General features: G+C 40.3%; 1 non-coding gene across 1 annotated transcript; it reads right to left on the minus strand.

Moving 5' to 3' along the window:
* Nucleotides 1–7,871: 7,871 nt before the first annotated feature.
* LOC120069493 (small nucleolar RNA R71) lies at nt 7,872–7,978 on the minus strand. The gene has a single exon (XR_005479557.1). It is a non-coding gene; the product is annotated as a small nucleolar RNA R71 (small nucleolar RNA).
* Nucleotides 7,979–20,563: the final 12,585 nt, after the last annotated feature.

Genomic DNA, 20,563 nt, shown 5'->3' on the forward strand with positions numbered 1-20,563 from the left:
TTGTTTCTCTTATCCCTAAGAGGCCGTGAGTAGATCGTATGGAGGAATTTTGTCCTATTTCATGTCGCAATGTATCTCGAAGGTCTTTGCCGATAGGCTACGGTTGTGGTTGTATTCTATCATTAGTGGTAACAGTCTGCGTTTGTTCCTGGCAGATCCATCTTTTATAACATTTTGTTGTGTCAGGAACTTGTAGGGGGCTATAAGTTAGACGGAGGGAAGCCCAGATGTGTGTTAAAGGTTGACCTGCAGAAGGCCTATGGTTTGATCAATTGGGATTTCCTGTTTGATGTGTTGCTTGCTATTGGTACTCTCATTCAGTTCGTTAGCTAGGTAAGGGCTTGTGTTACTTCGTCAACTTTCTCTGTGATGATCGATGGGTCTCTTGAGGGGTTTTTCTCGGGGAGGAAGGGGTTGAGGCAGGGGGATCCATTATCTCCCTTTTTGTTTGTGTTGGTGATGGAAGTGTTATCTCAGTTGTTAAATAAGCCTCCTGAGTCGTTTAGGTTTCATGATCAGTGTGAGCATGTGGCTTGACACATCTGGCTTTTGTTAATGATTTGATGATTTTCTATGCAGCAGAGAGAGTGTCTCTAGAGTTTATGAAGCAGGTTCTGGTGGAGTTTGCAGAGTTGTCTGGGTTAGTTGTGAATGTGGGGAAGAGTTCCATGTTTGTAACGGGAGTGGATTCTAGTGTTGTTGGGGATCTTGCCGCTTTTATGGGGTTCAACCTTGGTTCGCTGTCTGTTAGGTATCTCGGGTTACCTTTATTGGCTAGTAGGTTGAGGGCTGTGGATTGTGCACTGTTGATTCAGAGGATTACAGCTCGTATTAGGAGTTGGGTGGCTCGTTCCCTTTCTTTTGCGAGGAGGTTGTAGCTTGTTAGGTCTATCTTGCAATACTTTTAGGTGTTTTGGTGTAGTATCTTAGTGTTACCTGCGTGTGTAACTCATGAGGTTGAGCTTCTATTGCGGAGCTATTTATGGAAGGGCAGTGTGGGGAGTCGGGGTGGTGCACGGGTGGCTTGGGATGAGGTATGCTTGCCAAAGGGTGAGGGAGGGTTGGGTGTGAAACATGTGGCTTCATGGAACCAGGCTGCTATTATGAAGCTGCTCTGGCTTCTTTTTGTTAAGTTGGGCTCATTATGGGTGGTGTGGACGGAGGCGTATATTTTGTGTGGACGGTCTTTATGGGCGGTTCGATATAAGGTTGGGAAATCTTAGTGCTTCAGGGCTATCTTGCGGTGTAGAGATAGATTCAATCATCTGGTTCGTTTGATTGTGGGCAATGGAAGGTCATGCTTTGTCTGGTGGGACTTTTGGTTGTCTGGCAGTGCGATTTTGGAAATGCAGTTATCGGAGTTTATGGATGGTGAGGGAGGTTGGAGGTAGCCTACAGTGTCATGGGAGTTGCTCGAGATCTGGGGTCTTATACAGGCAGTGGGGCCTAGGGTGAGGCCAAAGGATTATTTGGTTTGGGTGCCTGATAACGGGCAGAAATGAACGTTATTACAACACTAAGATCTAAAACAATGTGGGAATGCGACGGTAAAAACATGCAAAATTGTGTCCAAGGAATGCGGTGATAACGGGCAGAAATGTAAGTTATTGCATTGCTAAGTTATTAAACAATGAGGGTTTGCGTTGATAAAATATGTTAAATTGCGCCCAAAAACATTAAGTTTATAATGTTATGGTCACATGTGTTCATTGCATAGAAACAGTTGATTTTTGTATTTTTATGCAGAATATGCGTTGATGCAAGGCAAAAAAAGCGATCATAAGAAATCATAGGTCGAGCGCAGTATTACCGCAAGGCTTTGCAGTCATTGTGTTCGTAAACATATGCTCAAGAAGGATTGCTCATAGAGTCGGCGCAATTTGGTGGGCACATCTGGGTGAAAGGCATAATTAATCACGATGGGACAGAAAGTTGATGACGGTCGAATCCGAATTAAGTTGATAGCTGCTAATGATAACAAGTACATGCAGCTTTTTGGTGACAAATATTTGTTACATCAGTCAGGGAATTAAAGTCATCCCATCTGTGCAATCATAAGAGAGAAGCTGCTCTTCACCCCGAAGCTCTATAAATACCAAAGGCATCCTTCAGAAAAGGAGTTCGGAAGTTCACAAGTTCTGTTCATAGTTTAGCCTTGTTCTTAGATTTTCTTATAAGGCGGATGCGAGAGAAGAAGGTTCTGTCGATAGATCATTCCGGTAAGCTTGGGAGAGCGTCAGAAGCTTCAAGATCAAAGAGAGGGCCAGCTTCTGCGGAAGTAGGAATATCTTTTGAACCAAATAGAGTTGCCAGTGTAAAGGCCTTGGGTACCTAGGGATTGCTACCAGGCTCTCTACCTTTAACTTCCATTGTTATTGTGTATTCAAACTCATTTATAGAAATGGAATTTACTTCTCTATATATGTTCACTCTCTGTTTATCACGCATGAGTAGCTAAATCTGTTGAATGGGTTGAGAAGCATTTAGCTAGCACAACTGAGGATGTTCATTCTATGCGATTGTCTTGTATTATGTATGCTTCATTCGTCCATTAGAGATACTCAGGAAGGTAGTCAAAGGATAGGATTGTAATGAACATACATGGGGAAAAGCTCCGAATTAAGGCAGTCAAGATCCCAGAGGACAAAGAAAAGAGGGAAAAGCCACCGTGGACGTGAAAAGACCAGCTTGGAATAAGCAGTCCCTGAGTTACTATATAACTCAACCTCATCAGGGACGCAACTCTTTTGAATATCCTTTTTCCTGCATCATTACTTCATGAACTTTCATCATACTCGTTATTAGCTATTATCGCAATTACTTTGTTATTATTGTTTATCTATCTGCACTTTTCTTATTCTATAAAAAAAATGTTTTGTTTAAAATTATTTGATCCTCTCTCTGTTTTTCTTGCAACGATCGAGGCACAAGATTGCAGAGGTGTTACACGAAGAAGCAACTTATCTTTTTCCATCACCGCAATCCAAAGAAGATAGATCACCGCAAAGAAGGATGCATCGATACACAATGTGGGCGACAACGCATATTTGGGGGTTGTATTCTTCCTTAACTTTATTCCAAATTTTGCACTATCGCATCGCATTTTAGTTTTAAAAGTTTTATCACCGCATCCTCTTTGATTACCGCAATCATTTGACATGGATAAATTTACTAATTTACCGCATGCTGTCTCTTTGCCAATTATGATTTCAATGATGACAAACATGCTTCTATTTCTTTCGTATATACTAGAGTCAACTTAATTTTAAGATAATCACCTCATGAAATATTTCTAGAAGTTAGGAGCCTGCTAGCTTTCTTTCAAACTCTCTTTACAAAGCTTTTTACGAACATTGCATTACTTCTTTCAATCTTTTGGCAATGGGGACATTGCCGCATTTTAAATTTGGGGGTGAGGTATATGTTTTTGACCTTGCTATTTTGAAAAAAAATAATAAAAAAAATAATAACTCCACTGTCAACGCAATGACGAAACCCATGTTGATAAGAGTTAAGTTGTGAAGGGCACTTACCCGTAGTTGGATGTCTGCATGACATGCGTGGGGGCAAGCCAAAACGAAAGTAAGTCGCCAAGATCAACGTATAAATATAATGACCGCAACTCTACTGCCAAGTAGGTATGAGTTTAATTTGAGAAAGAGCACATTGCTCGTAATTGGATGTCCGCATAAGACACGTGGGGGCAAGCCAAAACGAAGGCAAGGCACTTGGATCAGCGCAAGGTCAGAGAAAAAAAAAATATGCAAGGAAATATGCAAGGATAAAAATCATTTGACATCCCGGTGGAAAAGTTTTCTTTCTGAAATAAATCATGCGATGTCCCGAAATCGAGTAAAGGCCTTTTGAAGGTTAAGCTTGCGATCCCTAGGTCTTAGAAATATTTTAAGAAGAGACTTGAATAAGACTTAAGAAAACTTTGATGTATAGGAGTTGAATGAAGTATCCTTTAGAAATCTAGAAAAAGAACATTACGGTCGATTTGCTAAAGGAAATATGTAGCTTATGCTTAAGGACAATCAGTATCTAAATTTGGGGGTGTGATAAAGATTAGAAATGCACGTTATTGCATTGCTAAGTTATTAAACAATGAGGGTTTGCGTTGATAAAATATGTTAGATTGCGTCCAAAAGCATTAAGTTTATAATGTTTCAGTCGCATGCGTTCATCGCATAGAAACAGTTGATTTTTGTATTTTTATGCAAAATATGCGTTAACGCAAGGCAAAAAGCATGATCACAAGAAATTATGGGTCGAGTGCAGCATTATCGCAAGGCTTTGCGGTGATTGTGTTCGCAAACATCTACTCAAGAAGGATTGCCGCATAGAGTCAGCACAACTTGGTGGGCGCATCTGGGTGAAAGGCATAATTAATCACGATGGGACAAAAAGCTGATGACGGTCGAATCCGAATTAAGTTGACAGCTGCTAACGATAACAAATACATGCAGCTTTTCGGTGACAAATATTTGACGCATCAGTCAAGGAATTAAAGCCATCCCATCTGTGCAATCATAAGAGAGAAGCCGCTCTTCACCCCAAAGCTCTATAAATACCAAAGGCATCCTTTAGAAAAGGAGTTCGGAAGTTCACAAGTTCTATTCATAGTTTAACCTTGTTCTTAGATTTTCTTTTAAGGCGGACACGAGAGAAGGAGGTTGTGCTGACAGATCGTTTCAGTATGCTTGGGAGAGCACCAGAAGCTTCAAGATCAGAGAGAGGGCCAGCTCCTACGGAAGTAGGAATATCTTTTGAACCGAATAGAGTTGCCAGTGTAAAAGCCTTAGGCAGCAAGAGATTGCTACCATACTCTCTACCTTTAACTTCCATTGTTATTGTGTATTCAAACTCATTTATAGAAATGGAATTTACTTCTCTATATTTGTTCACTCTCTGTTTATCACGCATGAGTAGCTAAATCTGTTGAATGGGTTGAGAAGCATTTAGCTAGCACAACTAGGGATGTTCATTCTATGCGATTGTCTTGTATTATGTATACTTCATTCGTCCATTAGAGATACTCAAGAAGGTAGTATAAGGACAGGATCTAGGCTTGGGAAGGTCAGGTTAGAATCTGGGCTCGGGAGAGTCAGATTAGAATGCATAATCAAGAGATAGAAGCTTAGGAATAAGCATTGTTTGCTATTAACGCATCGCATGCATCCTAAAGATAGGATATGATTGTGTCCGGTCACCTTGCCTTGCTGCATCTTGCATCATCGCATAGAAAAAGAGTAGAGACTTAGGAATAAGCTCTATAGACACTTTTGCATTCAACACATGCGTCCTAGACTTAGAAGCATCACATTTGCATTAGGAAATGGCTTATTGTGCATGGGTGTAGCATGATCGCATAGTCTGATGCATTCCCAAGTAACGCTAGCTAAAGACCTTCTCAACCCGTTCATCCATATACTCAATGCATCTATCGCACAATCAAACTTTTCTCAAATCCGCCGCATTTGTTTATTTTTCATTACTGCAATCAACAAAACCAACAATTATTTGAGTTACCGGCTACCGCAAAGTTTTCTAAAAATTACCACCGCAACCTATTTTTCCAAGTCCCTGAGTTCGACCCTGGACTTACCAGGAAACTCAGTGGGGTTTACACTTGGATTCCACTGAGAAAACTTGAGTGCTCAATGCATTTTCATCATCGTAATTCATTCATAATTCTACCTCATAAAATAATGCATCATGCGGCGCCCGACCACATTAGAAGATTGCGACTGCAAAGCTATGTGATTGTATGCGCTCGCAAAGATTAGCTCATGCAAGTGGCCGCATAAAGACGGCGCATCAAGGTGAAAGCTTAATAAATCATAATGGGATAGAAAGCTAAAGACGGTCGAATCTGAATTTAGTTGACAAGTCATTAACAACACACTGTAACAAGTACATTCAACTTTTCGATGACCATTAATCAGCTCATCAGACAGAGATTTAATGACTTCCCATCATTGCAATCATTTGAAAGAAAAGCTCTTCACTCTAAAGCTCTATAAATACCGAAGGCCACCTTCGTTAAAGGGGTTCCGATTAGAGTTCAGAATTTTGGGAGTTCACATTTGCCGTATACTTAGAAGATAGATCATAGACAGCCGTTAGTCTGTAATTCATATACTTAGAAGGTGGAGGCGAGCGAAGAGAGAAGACGCCGAAAGATCAAACTTGGTTAGCTCGAGAGACTTGCCAAGAAGCGCTGAGAATGGAGAGAGGGCCAAATCTTGCAAAGACAAGAACATTCTTTTGGGCAGAGTAGAGTAAAACACAGTGTAAAAGCCTTGGGAAGCAAGACATTGCTACCAGACTCCCTATCCCTACTTCCATTGTCATTCTGTATTATGATTTTATTTACAAAATGGAATTTGCTTCTCTACATTTATTTAGTCTCTTCACAATGCGTATGAGTAACTAAACTTCCGAATGGGTTGAGAAGCACTTAGCTAGCATGACCTAAGATCTTCATTTTATGCAATCATCTTGTCTTATGTATGCGCCCATCACCCTTTAGAGATACTTGAGAGAGTAATCTAAAGAAAGAACCTAGACTTGAGAGAGTTAGGTTAGAATCTAGTCTTGAGAAAGTTAGATTAGAACCACATAAGCAAGAGATAGAAACTTAGAGATAAGTTCTATTTGTTATCATGCATCACATGCACCCTAGAAATAGGATATGATAGTATGTGGTCGCCTTGTGTATGTGTGTGTCATTCATCATCACATAGACAAGAATAGAGGCTTAGACATAAGTCCTATAGACATTATCGTATAGCATTTGCATTGAGAGATAACATGATGTTGTATGTGTGTAACATGATTGCATAACTTGAACACAATCTTAGTAAGTGTTAGTTAAATCCATTCTCAACTCGTTCCCCGCATACTCATTGTAACTTTCGCTGTTGTTAACTCTTTTCTCAATTCTGCCACGTAGAATTTATACTTTAAACAAACATACAAACCAAATTATTGTTTTTTTTGTCACCGTAAAGGAATCAAAACTTACCCTCGCATATTGTCTCAGTAGTCCCTGTGTCTAACCCTGGACTTACGAGGAAACCTAGTAGGATTTATACTTGGATTTTACTAGGAAAACTTGCATGTGCAATGCATACACCACCATTGTAATATACACCATTATTTCATCATATCCACGAGACATCAAGTTTTTGACACCGTTGTCAGGGACTACGGAAGTACATATTGTGCTAATGGTAACTTTTTTATTTTCTTTGCAACTTTCCATCTCTATGCACCGCCTCTCCTTTGGTAAGGGAAGAAGCGGGCGTCGTATGAGCGAAGGACAAGCTCCTGAGCCCAATTATGATCCAGAGATTGAGAGAACTTTTCGAAGAAGAAAAAGAAACAACCACTGATGATAGCAAGAGAGAAATCCCAACATGGCGGAGCAACCAAAAGACAGAGCACTAAACACAAATAATATCATGGTGAACCCCATTCTCTTGGCGAACGACTGCAATAGGCCCATCCGGGACTATGCGTCACCCAACCTTTATGATTTCTCACCAGGAATCATGAGGCTAGCCCTGGACGGATCGAGGTTCGAGATGAAGCCGATTATGCTGCAGATGATTCAGACTGCCGGACAGTTTGGCGGTAGGTGTGGCGAGAATCCGCACGCCCATCTCCGGAGTTTTATTGAAATCTGCAATATGTTTCTGTTCCCGAACATCTCCGCTGAGGAGGTTCGACTAACATTGTTCCCATTTTCGCTGTGTGACCAAGCACGAAAATGGGCTTATTCTCTCGAACTAGGGGAGATCACATCGTGGGAACAAATAGTTGAGAAGTTCATGAAGAAGTACTTCCCCCCGACAGAGAATGCAAGAATGAGGAAGTTGATTACTAATTTTGAACAAGATATTGACGAATCACTCAGTGACGCCTGGGCGAGGTTTAAAAGACTAGTGCAAGATTGTCCGCACAATGGCTTACCCGATTGTCTCCAAATGGAATTTTTCTATCACGGTTTGAACCTTGCATCGCAGACGGCTACTAATATGGTAGCAGCTAGAGGTCTGTTCGACAAGACATATGACGAGGCTAAAAATATACTTGATTGCATTTCCAAGAACCACGAAGACTGGAGGAAAAGTGATTAAAGATTGAGAATTAAAGATAGTGATGCAAGTAATGAGGCCATCGCATCCCTACAAAACCAAATGAATACGATGATGAATTTAATACAAGGAATCACAATCAGTAGCCCAGGAATGCATAGGGGGCAGGTCAACGCAATCGATCAAACGAGCACAAGTTATACTACTTGCGGAGAAGCCCATCCAATGGAAGAGTGTCCGAGGAATCCACAATCTATTTACTTCATAAAGAATAATCCTTTCTCCAATACTTATAACCCGGGTGGAGAAACCACCCTAACTTCATATGGAAAAATCAACAACAAAATTTTCAACAGATGGCGCAAAAAGAAGGGCCACAAGGATTTTTCCTACGAACAAACGGTCAATCGCAAAATCAAGCTAGCAGTTCGCAGGTGCCGCAATCTTCATCTCTGAAAAGCTTACTAAAGCAGTATATTGAGAAGAATGAAACAATAGTCAAGAATCAAGCAACGTCTATCCGCAATCTTGAAATTCATATAGGTCAGATTGCGGACGAACTCAAAAGTAGACCACAATGCGCATTGCAGATTTCTACTAAACTCCCGCACAACTCAGAGAATACGGGAAAGAAGCAATGACAAGTTGAGACTTTGCGAAGCAGAAAGACGATGGCAGAAGAGAAGAAGGAGCCAAGCCGGACTATTCTAGTTACGATGGAACCCCAGATCCCGTTGACTCAAGAGGAACCAGAAGAATAAGAGACAATGGAGCCGGAGATTGCGTCCACTTCTAAGCCGATGGAACAGGGAACCGTGAAAATACAGCTGCCACCATTTCCTCAGAGACTCAAGAAGAAGAAAAATGATGAAGTGAAATATCATCGCTTCATGAACATGGTGAAACAATTACATATCAACATCCATTTCACTGAAGCGATTGAACAAATGCCAAAGTATGCGAAGTTTCTGAAGGGGTATAATCCACTTTGTTAAGAATCACATTGCTAACAAACTGGAGAAAGCTTTCCGATAACAAATTGTCACACCCACTCCCAGATTACCCTTTTATTCTGGATGAGGATATGACCGTGGTAGTTACTAGCCCCTACTACCAGAGCCACCACCCAAGCCTTCTAATCTAAATACCAACCTATTTAAAACATTAGTAATATACGCATATAGAAATCCTCCCTTAAGAGTCTACAAAGATTACATAAATACATGCATACAGCTAAGACATTACATTTACTGGAAAATATGCACAGATGGCCCAAGCATTCCTAAAGAAGCCCTAGTCCCTCTCAAAACACGTGTACATAAACAGATCATCAACCTAAGTCTTCTTAATAAGCCGAGTCTTTCGGTGGCAAGCAACAGCAGGATCAACCTTGAGGAAACTGACCGTTACCTGAAAAAGGAGAACACAGAAACTTGGTGAGCTAAAAGCCCAGTGAGTGACTATAGAATCATAAAGCAACAAGCATAGCAATACTATAAATATGTAAATATACAAAGGAGTAAACTCAACAATTGTCTCTAAATGTAGCTTTAAGCCATTCTCAAACATCATTAGATATTATTATTCCCTAGTTGAGAACGAGTCTAAATGCTCTAGCTCTCAAACGTTTATTACCGGCCAAGAGACCCATACTTCGATCTCTTATTCATAACTGCCTACGTGCACGTGACCATACTAAGTACAATTATATCTTAGGTACTTCTGCTCATATACCTTCTCAAATTTGTCCTTCAGTATCGAGCTACTAAGATACCTTCTCAAACGTCCTTCGGTATCAAATTGGCCAAATACCTTCTCAAATGTCCTTCGGTATCAAATTAGCCGGTACCTTCTCAAATGTCCTTCGATACCAAATTGGTTAGATACCTTCTCAAATGTCCTTCGGTATCAAATTTGTATTTTGTAACATCAAATTAAGTTCCATTACCTAATATTTACATAAGAACTATTCCATTGCCACTCATTTACACAAGAACTCATTCTCCCATAGCCTTTCTCTAGGAAGCATATATCAAAATAAAAAAACATAGCTTTTGTAATGGTTACACGACATACCTTGGCCTATGTTACACACATACAAGCCAGAAACATGCATTAAGTTACTCTCCCACCATTTGTTGCTTGAGGAAGTATAATTTCATCATTAATGTCACTGTGCTTTACTTGATCATATATGCATGAGTATTGGAAACCTTAAGTTTACTTAGTCACTCACCGCTCGTCAGACTCTTAATGGTTTATAGGCTTCCCCTAGCTCTTCTTGGCTTGAAAAGATATAATTCCCGATTAAACTACTTAGAATTCTTAGTAAAATACCTCAATTAATTCATTTATTAAAAGAACTTTCATCAACACAGACAGCTTTACTGGCGAGATCCCCCTGAGCGATGCTAGCGAGATCCCCCTAAGTGATGCTAGCGAGATCCTCTAGAGCGATGCTAGCAAGATCCTCTAGAGCTATACCAGTGAGATCAAGCTTTTCCTATAAAATTTTCATCTTAGCGATACTCACCTTACCAGCGATACTTAGCCCAATTCCTAGCGAGATTTCCCCCTAGAGCGAGATCCTCCTTACAAAAACAACGAGATTTCCTTTATAAGCGAGATCCTCATACCCACATCTCGCTTTAATTCTCCATGATGAACTGCTTGCTTGTTCTTCACAAGCAGCTATCTGCTTATGCACCAATTCCCTGTTATAAATTCAAAAATTCATAACTCAAAATCCAGAGCTCTTTTCAAGAAACTTCCTTCTACAAACTTCTTTAGATTCGAGCTAGCTTCCTTACCTTAAAATTTCAGCCCAAAATTTCTTATAGTTTGGCTTGAAACTTCCAAACTTCACCTCAGCCCTGCTTAAACTCGAAATTTTGCCTTCTCTTGGTTTTCTTCACTCTTTGTTCTTCTCCTCCTGAACTCTTCCTCCGACAAGACAATTTCACAACCTAGATTCTCTCAGCTCTCGAATGGCACCAAATTCACTAAAATTTTCATGTCCACTGCTGAAACCAAGCTTTTGAAGTTCTTCTTCCAAAAACACTTCCCACCACCTCCCAAGTTCAAGGATTAACCGCCACGTTACCCTCACTTAATATGTTTTTCCTTCCCTTCCATCATATTTCCTATAAATAACCATGAATTACCACTTTAATAAAAATAAGAGCAAAAATATATAATATAACATTCCTTTGGCTAAACATCTTATCTAGGAACCTAGAGTTCGGGGTTTACAATCATCCCCTCCTTAAAAGAAATTTCATCCTTGAAATTTACCTGATATGTCATTTGAAAAGTTGAGGATATCTCTTCCTCATTTTCTCTTAAGGTTCCCAGGTAGCTTCCTCGATTACATGATTACGCCATAGCACCTTCACTAAAGGAATCGTTTAATTTCCAAGTACCTGGTCTTTTCTGTCCAAGATCTCGATGGCCTCCTCCTCATAAGATAAATCTTCTTTGAGCTGTACCGATTTTGTTGCTAGTATGTGCATGGGATCAAACACGTATTTCCTTAGCATTGACACATGAAATACGTCGTGAATACGAGCTAGCTCCACTGGCAACTGCAACCAATAAGCTGCTGGACCAACCCGTTCCACAATTTCATATGTTCCAATGTAATGTGGACTTAACTTCCCTTTTCTCCCAAACCCGAGAATTTCTTTCCATGGGGATAGCCGAAGAAATACCCGTTCTCCGACTTCAAATTCTAGTTCTCTTCTTCGCTTATCAGTGTAGCTCTTCTATCTATCGCGGGCCACCTTAAAATTAACCTTGATAAGTTTCACATTCTCTATTGTTTGTTGAACTAATTTTGGACTCAATAATTTTCGTTCTCTGACTTCATTCCAGCATACTGGGGTCCTACAAGGTCGGTTGTACAATGCTTCATAGGGAGCCATTTCGATACTAGAATGGTAGCTATTGTTGTAGGCAAATTCAATCAATGGTAGGTGTGTATCCCAACTTCCTTTGAATTGTAGTACACAAGCTCTTAACATGTCTTCCAGTGTTTGTATAGGTCTTTCCGACTATCCATCTGTTTGCGGATGAAAAACCGTACTGAAATGCAATTTAGTGCCCATAGCCTTCTGTAAACTCGACCAAAATTTTGAAGTGAACCTCGAGTCCCGGTCTGACACTATCGACACTGGAGCTCTATATTGATTGATTATCCTATCCAATAAATCTTAGCTAGATGGTCTAGTGTAAAAGTAACTTTTACTGGTATAAATTTGGCCGTCTTAGTTAGCCTATCGACTATTACCCAAATGCCATCAAATCCTGAGGGTGTCTTAGGCAATCCAAATAGAAAGTTCATTGTCACATCTCCCACTTCCACTCAGGCACTGGAAGTGGATTGAGTAATCCTGTTGGTCTTTGTCTCTCAGGTTTTACTTGTTGACAGATTATACATCGGTCTGCATATTCTGCTATGTCTCTCTTCATCCCAGGCCACCAGTAAGATTTCTTCAAAGTTCTATACATCTTGGTGCTACCTGGATGCATAGCATAAGCAGAACTATGTGCTTCCTCTAAAATGGCTTGTTTAAGTTGTAGCTTGTTAGGCACACACATTCTCCCCTCCTTTTCTAGCACATTGTCTGCTCTTAGTTGAAAGTCAACCATGATGCCCTTACTTACATCATCAACAATCTTCTGAAGATCAGGGTCTTCCAACTGATCCTACTTAAGGTTTTCTATTAAGGTCGACCTTATCTGAAAAGTAGCTATCATTCCTCTTGACAATTCCATTGATAAGGCGGTTCTGGAATTCCTAAACTCGTGCAATAACATTCCTCTTATTGAACCAATAATGCCCTTGGGTCCCGAGGATTTCCTACTTAGTGCATCTACTACAACATTAGCCTTTCTAGGGTGGTACTCGATGGAACAGTCGTAATCTTTAATCAATTCAATCCATCTTCGTTGTCTTAGATTCAACTCCTTTTGATCAAAGATATATTTTAAGATTTTGTGATCTTTAAATATCCTGCGCGCTCTCCAAATAGGTAATGTCTCCATAACTTCAGAGCTAAAACAACTGCTACCAACTCCATATCATGCGTGGGATAAATGCCCTCGTGTTTCTTAAGTTGACGAGAGGCATATGCAATCATCTTCCTATCCTACATCAACACACATCCCAATCCTTGTCGGGATGTGTCACAATAAATCTCAAATTCCTTACCTGGAATAGGCAAGGTAAGCACTATGCTGATACTAGTCTCCGTTTCAGCTCCTGGAAACTATGTTCACACTCCAACGACCATTCAAACCTCACGCCTTTCTTGGTCAGGTTCGTCAATGGAAGGGCTATCTTAGAGAAACCCTCCATAAACCTTCGATAATAACCTTCCAAACCTAGGAAACTGCGTATTTCTGAAACAGTCGTGGGTCGTTCCTAATTAACTATTGCTTCCGTCTTCTGGGTATCTACACTAATGCCCTCTATTGAAACAATATGTCCAAGAAATACTACCCGATCTAACCAAAATTCGCATTTACTGAATTTAACATACAACTGCCTATCTCGCAACGTTTGCAATGCTATCCTCAGGTGGGTAATATGATCTTCCCTGCTACCAGAATACACCAGTATATCATCAATGAATACTATCACGAACTGGTCCAAGTAAGGATGAAATATCCTGTTCACGAGATCCATGAATACCGCAGGGGAATTTGTCAATCTTAATGGCATTACCAAAAATTCATAATGTCCATATCTCATTCTAAATGCGGTTTTAGGAATATCGGCTTTTCTCACTTTCAATTGATGATAACCGATCTCAGGTCTATCTTTGAAAACATCGTGGCTCCTCTTAGCTGATCTAACAAATCATCAATGCATGGTAACAGATATTTGTTCTTAATCGTTACCTTATTCAGCTGCCTATAATCGATACACAATCTAAGTGTACCGTCTTTCTTCCTCACAAACAATATCGGAGCTCCCCAAGGCAATACACTAGGTCGAATGTATCCCTTGTCAATTAAGTTTTGCAGCTGAACCTTTAATTCTTTCAACTCGGTTGGCGCCATTCTATACGGTGCCTGTGATATAGGAGTTGTTCCTGGAATTAAGTCAATAGTAAACTCCACCTCCCTGTCGGGTGGTAATCCCGATAGTTCTTCAGGAATTACATCATGAAACTCATTTACCACTGGAACATCTCCTGTGTTCAGCTCTTTCCCTTGAGCAACCACTACATGATCCAGATAGGCTTTACATCCCTTGCTCAACAGCTTCTGAGCTTTCACTTCCGATATCAAATTCCTTGCGACTAATCGTTTTCTTTCTGTCAGCATTGCATCCTGGCCATTTGATTTTCTGAGCACCACATTCTTCTTGTAACAGTCTACTGAAGAATGATACTTACTTAGAAAATCCATCCCCAGGGTAGCATCAAACTCCAACAGTTCTAAAGGAAGTAAATCAGCATAGAAGTTATGACCATTGATCAGTACCTCACAATGATTATAGCATCTATCTACTACTATCACATTTCCCAAAGGGGTAGAAATAAATCACTCTTTAGGCATAGGTTCAACCAACCTATCTATACTAGGTACGTACATGCTAGATATAAATGAATGTGTGGCACCAGGATCAAATAAAACATAAGCAAACTGTCCACATAACATAACATTACCGGTCACAACATCTGGAGACTCTGCTGCCTCCTGCTGTGTCACGGCATACACTCGCCGCTATTGCTGGAGTCGACCTACGACATTCTTCTACTTGGCACCACTTGACCCTTCGCCCCGATTTCTAGCACTCTTTGGTTGGTTAACTGTCTAGGAGGTCGGCTGTTGTGCTGTTGGGACATCCCTGTTCATCTGGGGACAGTCCCTCTTGAAATGCCATGTTTGTCCACATTGGAAACACACACCTCTGCCACTATAGCATGCCCTAAAATTCCTCTTGTCACAACTAGGGCACGACGGTCTCTTGTCTGTGCTGGCTACCGACTCACCAGCTCGTGGCATCTCTGATCAACTAGCTGCACTGGCCGAAGGTCTCGTTTTTCTTTTCTTGGATCCCTGCCAACTGGTTCCCCTGCATTGGCTTCCACTAGTCTGAGTTGCAACTGAAGATCGGAATCCCTTGTCTCTAGGCCCTTCTACGGCCTCACTACCTCTTGGAAATTGCTCAACATTTGCCAAACTCCGTTCGACTCGTGTTGTTGTTTCTACTAATTGGTTAAAATCTAGCCAATTAGCCGTAGACGTCACCGGAGTTCTGATTTCCTTCTGCAAACCTTGTTCAAATTTCCTGCATCTATCTATTTCCTCAGCAATAATCGGCAGAGCATACTATGATAACTCTGTAAATTATCTGCTCATATTCCACCACTGACATCGTTCCCTGCGTTAATATGAGGAACTCATCCCTTTTTGCATCTCGGAACAAGCTGGGGTAATACTTGTCCTCAAAGGCCTTCCTGAAGTCAGGCCATAACATCACATCTATACTGGCTCGTCTGGCGGATATCACTTTCCACCATTTCTCTGCTCCTTTCTGTAGTAGAAAGGTGACTAGCTCTACTTTCCTGTCCTCTGGACAACTCATAACATTGAAACATTTTTCAACTACATCCAGCCATAACTCAGCTTCAGCCGGATCTGTTGTACCTTCAAATGTCACAGCCCCTAAGGCTTTAAACCTCTCAATACCATATTTCTTCTCTGGGTCGGCTCATAGAGCCCACACTGGCTGCTAATCTCTGCACTATCCTATAAAAAACTACATCTTCTAACTGAGAATCTGCCCTTGCTTGGGGAGTACTAGACTCTCCCCCAGACATCATTGCCTGACCCACTAGATCATTTACCTTCTTTTTGCCACCTGGTGGGTTATCTCCAACCTCCGTGCCCCTATTGGTAGGGTCAGTATTCCTGCCACCTGTCTGCTTACTCGGTCAGCCACGTTGCCTCGACATTTTACCTAATACAATGTACACATGTTAGGGATTCACACTTAGAGACTTAGACTTATGCATGAACTTCCCAACTCATTCCCAAAATCTTAGGCTCTAATACCAACCTATCACACCCCCTCCCAAATTACCCTTTTATTTTGGAAGAGGATATGACCGTGGTAGTTACTAGCCCCTACTGCCAGCAGCCACCACCTAAGCCTTCTAATCTAAATACCAACCTGTTTAAAACATTAGTAATATATGCATATAGCAAACCTCTCTTAAGGTTCTACAAAGATTACACAAATACATGGATACAGCTAAGACATTACATTTATTGGAAAATATTCACAGATGGCCCAAGCATTCCTAAAGAAGCCCTAGTCCTTCTCAAAACATGTGTACATAAACAGATCATCAACCTAAGACTTCTTAATAAGCCGAATCTTTTGGTGGCAAGTAGCAACAGGATCAACCTTGAGGAAACTGACCGCTACCTGAAAAAGGAGAACACGGAAACTTGGTGAGCTAAAAGCCCAGTGAGTGACTATAGACTCATAAAGCAACAAGCATAGCAATACTATAAACATGTAAATATACAAACGAGTAAACTCAAAAATTGTCTCTAAATGTAGCTTTAAGTCATTCTCAGACATCATTAAACATTATTATTCCCTAGTTGAGAACGAGCCTAAATGCTCTAGCTCCCAAACGTTTATTCCTGGCCAAGAGACCCATACTTCGGTCTCTCATTCATAACTGCCTACGTGCACGTGGCCATACTAAGTACCATTATATATTAGGTACTTCTGCTTAGATACCTTCTCCAATTTGTCCTTCAGTATCGAGCTACTAAGTTACCTTCTCAAACGTCCTTTGGTATCAAATTGGCCAGATACCTTCTCAAATGTCCTTCGGTATCAAATTGGCCAGGTACCTTCTCAAATGTCCTTTGGTACCAAATTGGTTAGATACCTTCTCAAATGTCCTTCGGTATCAAATGTGTATTTTGTAACATCAAATTAAGTTCCATTGCCTAGTATTTACATAAGAACTGTTCCATTGCCACTCATTTACACAAGAACTCATTCTCCCATAGCCTTCCTCTAGGAAGCATATATCAAAATCAAAAACATAGCTTTTGTAATGGTTACACGACATACCTTGGCCTATGTTACACACATACAAGCCAGAAACATGCATTAAGTTACTCTCCCACCATTTGTTGCTTGAGGAAGTATAATTTCATCATTAATGTCACTGTGCTTTACTTGATCATATATGCATGAGTATTGGAAACCTTAAGTTTACTTAGTCACTCACTGCTCGTCAGACTCTTAATGGTTTGTAGGCTTCCCCTAGCTCTTCTTGGCCTGAAAAGATATAATTCCCAATTAAACTACTTAGAATTCTTAGTAAAATACCTCAATTAATTCATTTATTAAAAGAACATTCATCAACACAGACAGCTTTACTGGCGAGATCCCCCTGAGCGATGCTAGCGAGATCCTCTAGAGCGAGATCAAGCTTTTCCTGTTAAATTTTCATCTTAGCGATACTCACCTTACCAGCGATACTTAACCCAATTCCTAGCGATATTTCCCCCTAGAGCGAGATCCTCCTTACAAAAGCAGTGAGATTTCCTTTATAAGCGAGATCCCCATGCCCACATCTCGCTTTAATTCTCCACGATGAACTCTTGCTTGTTCTTCACAAGCAGTTGTCTGCTTATGCACCAATTCCCTATTATAACTTCAAAAATTCATAACTCAAAATCCAGAGCTCTTTTCAAGAAACTTCCTTCTACAAACTTGTTTAGATTTGAGTTAACTTCCTTAACTTAAAATTTCAGCCCAGAATTCCTTATAGTTTGGCTTGGAACTTCCGAAATTCACCTCAGCCCTACTTAAACCCGAGATTCTGCCTTCTCTTGGTTTTCTTCACTCCTTGTTCTTGTCCTCCTGAACTCTTCCTCCGGCAAGACAATTTCACAACCTAGATTCTCTTAGCTTTCAAATGGCACTAAATTCACTAAAATTTTCATGTCCATTGCCGAAACCAAGCTTTTGAAGTTCTTCTTCCAAAAACACTTCCCACCGCCTCCCAAGTTCAAGGATTAACCGCCACGTTACCCTCACCTAATATGTTTTTCTTTCCCTTCCATCATATTTCCTATAAATAACCATGAATTACTACTTTAATAAATCTAAGAGCAAAAATATATAATATAACATTCCTTTGGCTAAACATGCTTATCTAGGAACCTAGAGTTCGGAGTTTACACAAATACAGGATAATACTAACCAGACTGCCCTCATCGATCCTAGACCCATTCATCTCTACCACATTGAAGTGGGCCATCATGTTAAGCACGTGTTCACGAAAAGAGGTGCCTTCCTCCATTTTGAAGTTGAAGATGTATTTCAGAGTCTTGTGCTTAAGCTGTCCATACGGTGTTCCAAACATCCCCTGCAGGGACTCCATGATCTCACGCGCTGAGACCATGGGCTCATGCTTCTTGGCCAACACGTCGCTGAGATTGGCCAAGATATAGGCTCGGGCCTTCTCGTTCTTCCGTGTTCAATGCTCGTACACCTCCCAAACATTTCGAGTGAAGTTAGGAGCTGGAATAGGAGGACACTCCTTCATGAGGGCAAACATGAAATCCTCGATGATTAGTATTGTCGTAATCATATGTTTCCATCTAGCATAATTGTCGCAAGATAACTTATCGGTGCTAAGCAAAGCAATTCTGGCTGTAGCCATTTTAAAACCATTACTGAAAGACTAACAAACTTTTATAAGTCTTTTGTGCTAAACAAAATTTTAACACTAATTTCTTTCAGCAAAATAGTTACTAAGTACCCTATGTAATAAGACTTCTATTTCGCAATGATGCCCCAGCGAGGCAGGACAAATGTCACCGATGGGGTTGATCAGATGCCCCTTCACTGGGATGAAGCACTCTCAACCATTAGGCATAACCAACTCTTGGAACTGAAACTAACAACCACCATTTTTTCAGTCTAGAACTGTTAAGCCTTAACAATTCCGCGTAAGTGTAGCCCCTCGTTTTCGGCCCCAAAGTCCCGCCATAAAGTGCCCACCGTAGGGAAAAAGTAGATTAGGACAAAATACTAAGTAACCTTATCCTTTACAGGAGATCAAATAAAGAAACGTGCAAAACTGCCATCCTATAGGGGGAAACTCCCAGGGTGCCTCAAGGTGATGCACATAAACTTTATTCAACTTAATGAGATAGACCGTGGGATATGCTGTCGCACATCCCGCTCCCACTTACTATAAACATTTTCTCCATCCACCTTGATATTGACCTACCCAAACACCATTCTTTAGGGGGACACTCCCAAGGTGCCACGAGGCCGAGGATAGATCTCACGGTGGGGACAATAAAGGGAGAAATGCGGGAGGTTTAAATGAAGCATCATATGCCCCAAGTACCTCCCATGTAATGTTCTACCTAGGGGGTTCATTAACCTAGACAATCCAACTACTGATTTTAGTCTATATTCGTTTAATCCGCTCAAAAACATCTTTTGTCTTTGAAATGAAACAAGTTCAAGTAGTCACATTAAACTCTTTAATTGACTATCCTTAATCTTGCATGCACATCAAATCTATCTAATTCACCTTTCCAGGTAGGTTCCCAGGTAGGGGTGTTCCGTTTCCGTCATCTTAAATACCCCAGCCTAGACAGAATCTGCATTAGATAAAAGGTCCTTTATAGATAGATTTGCTGCACTTTAACCTTTTATTAGTCAATTTAATCCCATTAAACTAATTAAAAGATTAAAGTCTAAGGTTTCTAATCATATTAGAACCGTGATCTTAGGTCTATCTCAACGAAGTTTTAAAATACTCTTAAAACCATGATTTGAACCTAAGTTGGCATGCACATCTTTCTTATAGATTTTAGTTCTAATTTTCTTATAACTTTTCAAAAGAAACAACTAAAACCACATTTCCACACAACTAGGTATTTATAACTCTTATAAATTTAACCAATGTGTCAAGCTTCATGCAATGTCCATTCATTACTATACATAACTTTTATATACAAGTAACGAACAAGGAACACATGCTCCATACACCCTTATATTATAACACTTATAATATAAAGATGATGCATGTTAATGCTTTATGCATGCATAAATATAACTCTTATATTATATAATGCATGAGCATGCTCTTACGTGATTTAAATCATGATTCTCTAAATCATAACACTTATAATAAAGAGATGTATGACCAATGTATAACCTAAGGTGTGATTTCTTCTATATGGCATACCATATGACATATAAAGAAAAAATACATCCTATGTACATTCACAAAGATTAATGGACCGGGATGAACCACCTCAAAACCAGAAGAAAAAACTTTTCTATTACATTTTCCATCGAGCAAACCAGTTCACAGGCGAACCGGGTCTTGAACCGTCGGGCGAAGCTCCCATCGTTTAGTAAACATGATCGGGTATACGATCGT

Source organism: Benincasa hispida, chromosome 2, assembly GCF_027475165.1.
Source record: "Benincasa hispida cultivar pf3 chromosome 2, pf3_genome.v1.1, whole genome shotgun sequence".
Taxonomy (NCBI): domain Eukaryota; kingdom Viridiplantae; phylum Streptophyta; class Magnoliopsida; order Cucurbitales; family Cucurbitaceae; genus Benincasa; species Benincasa hispida.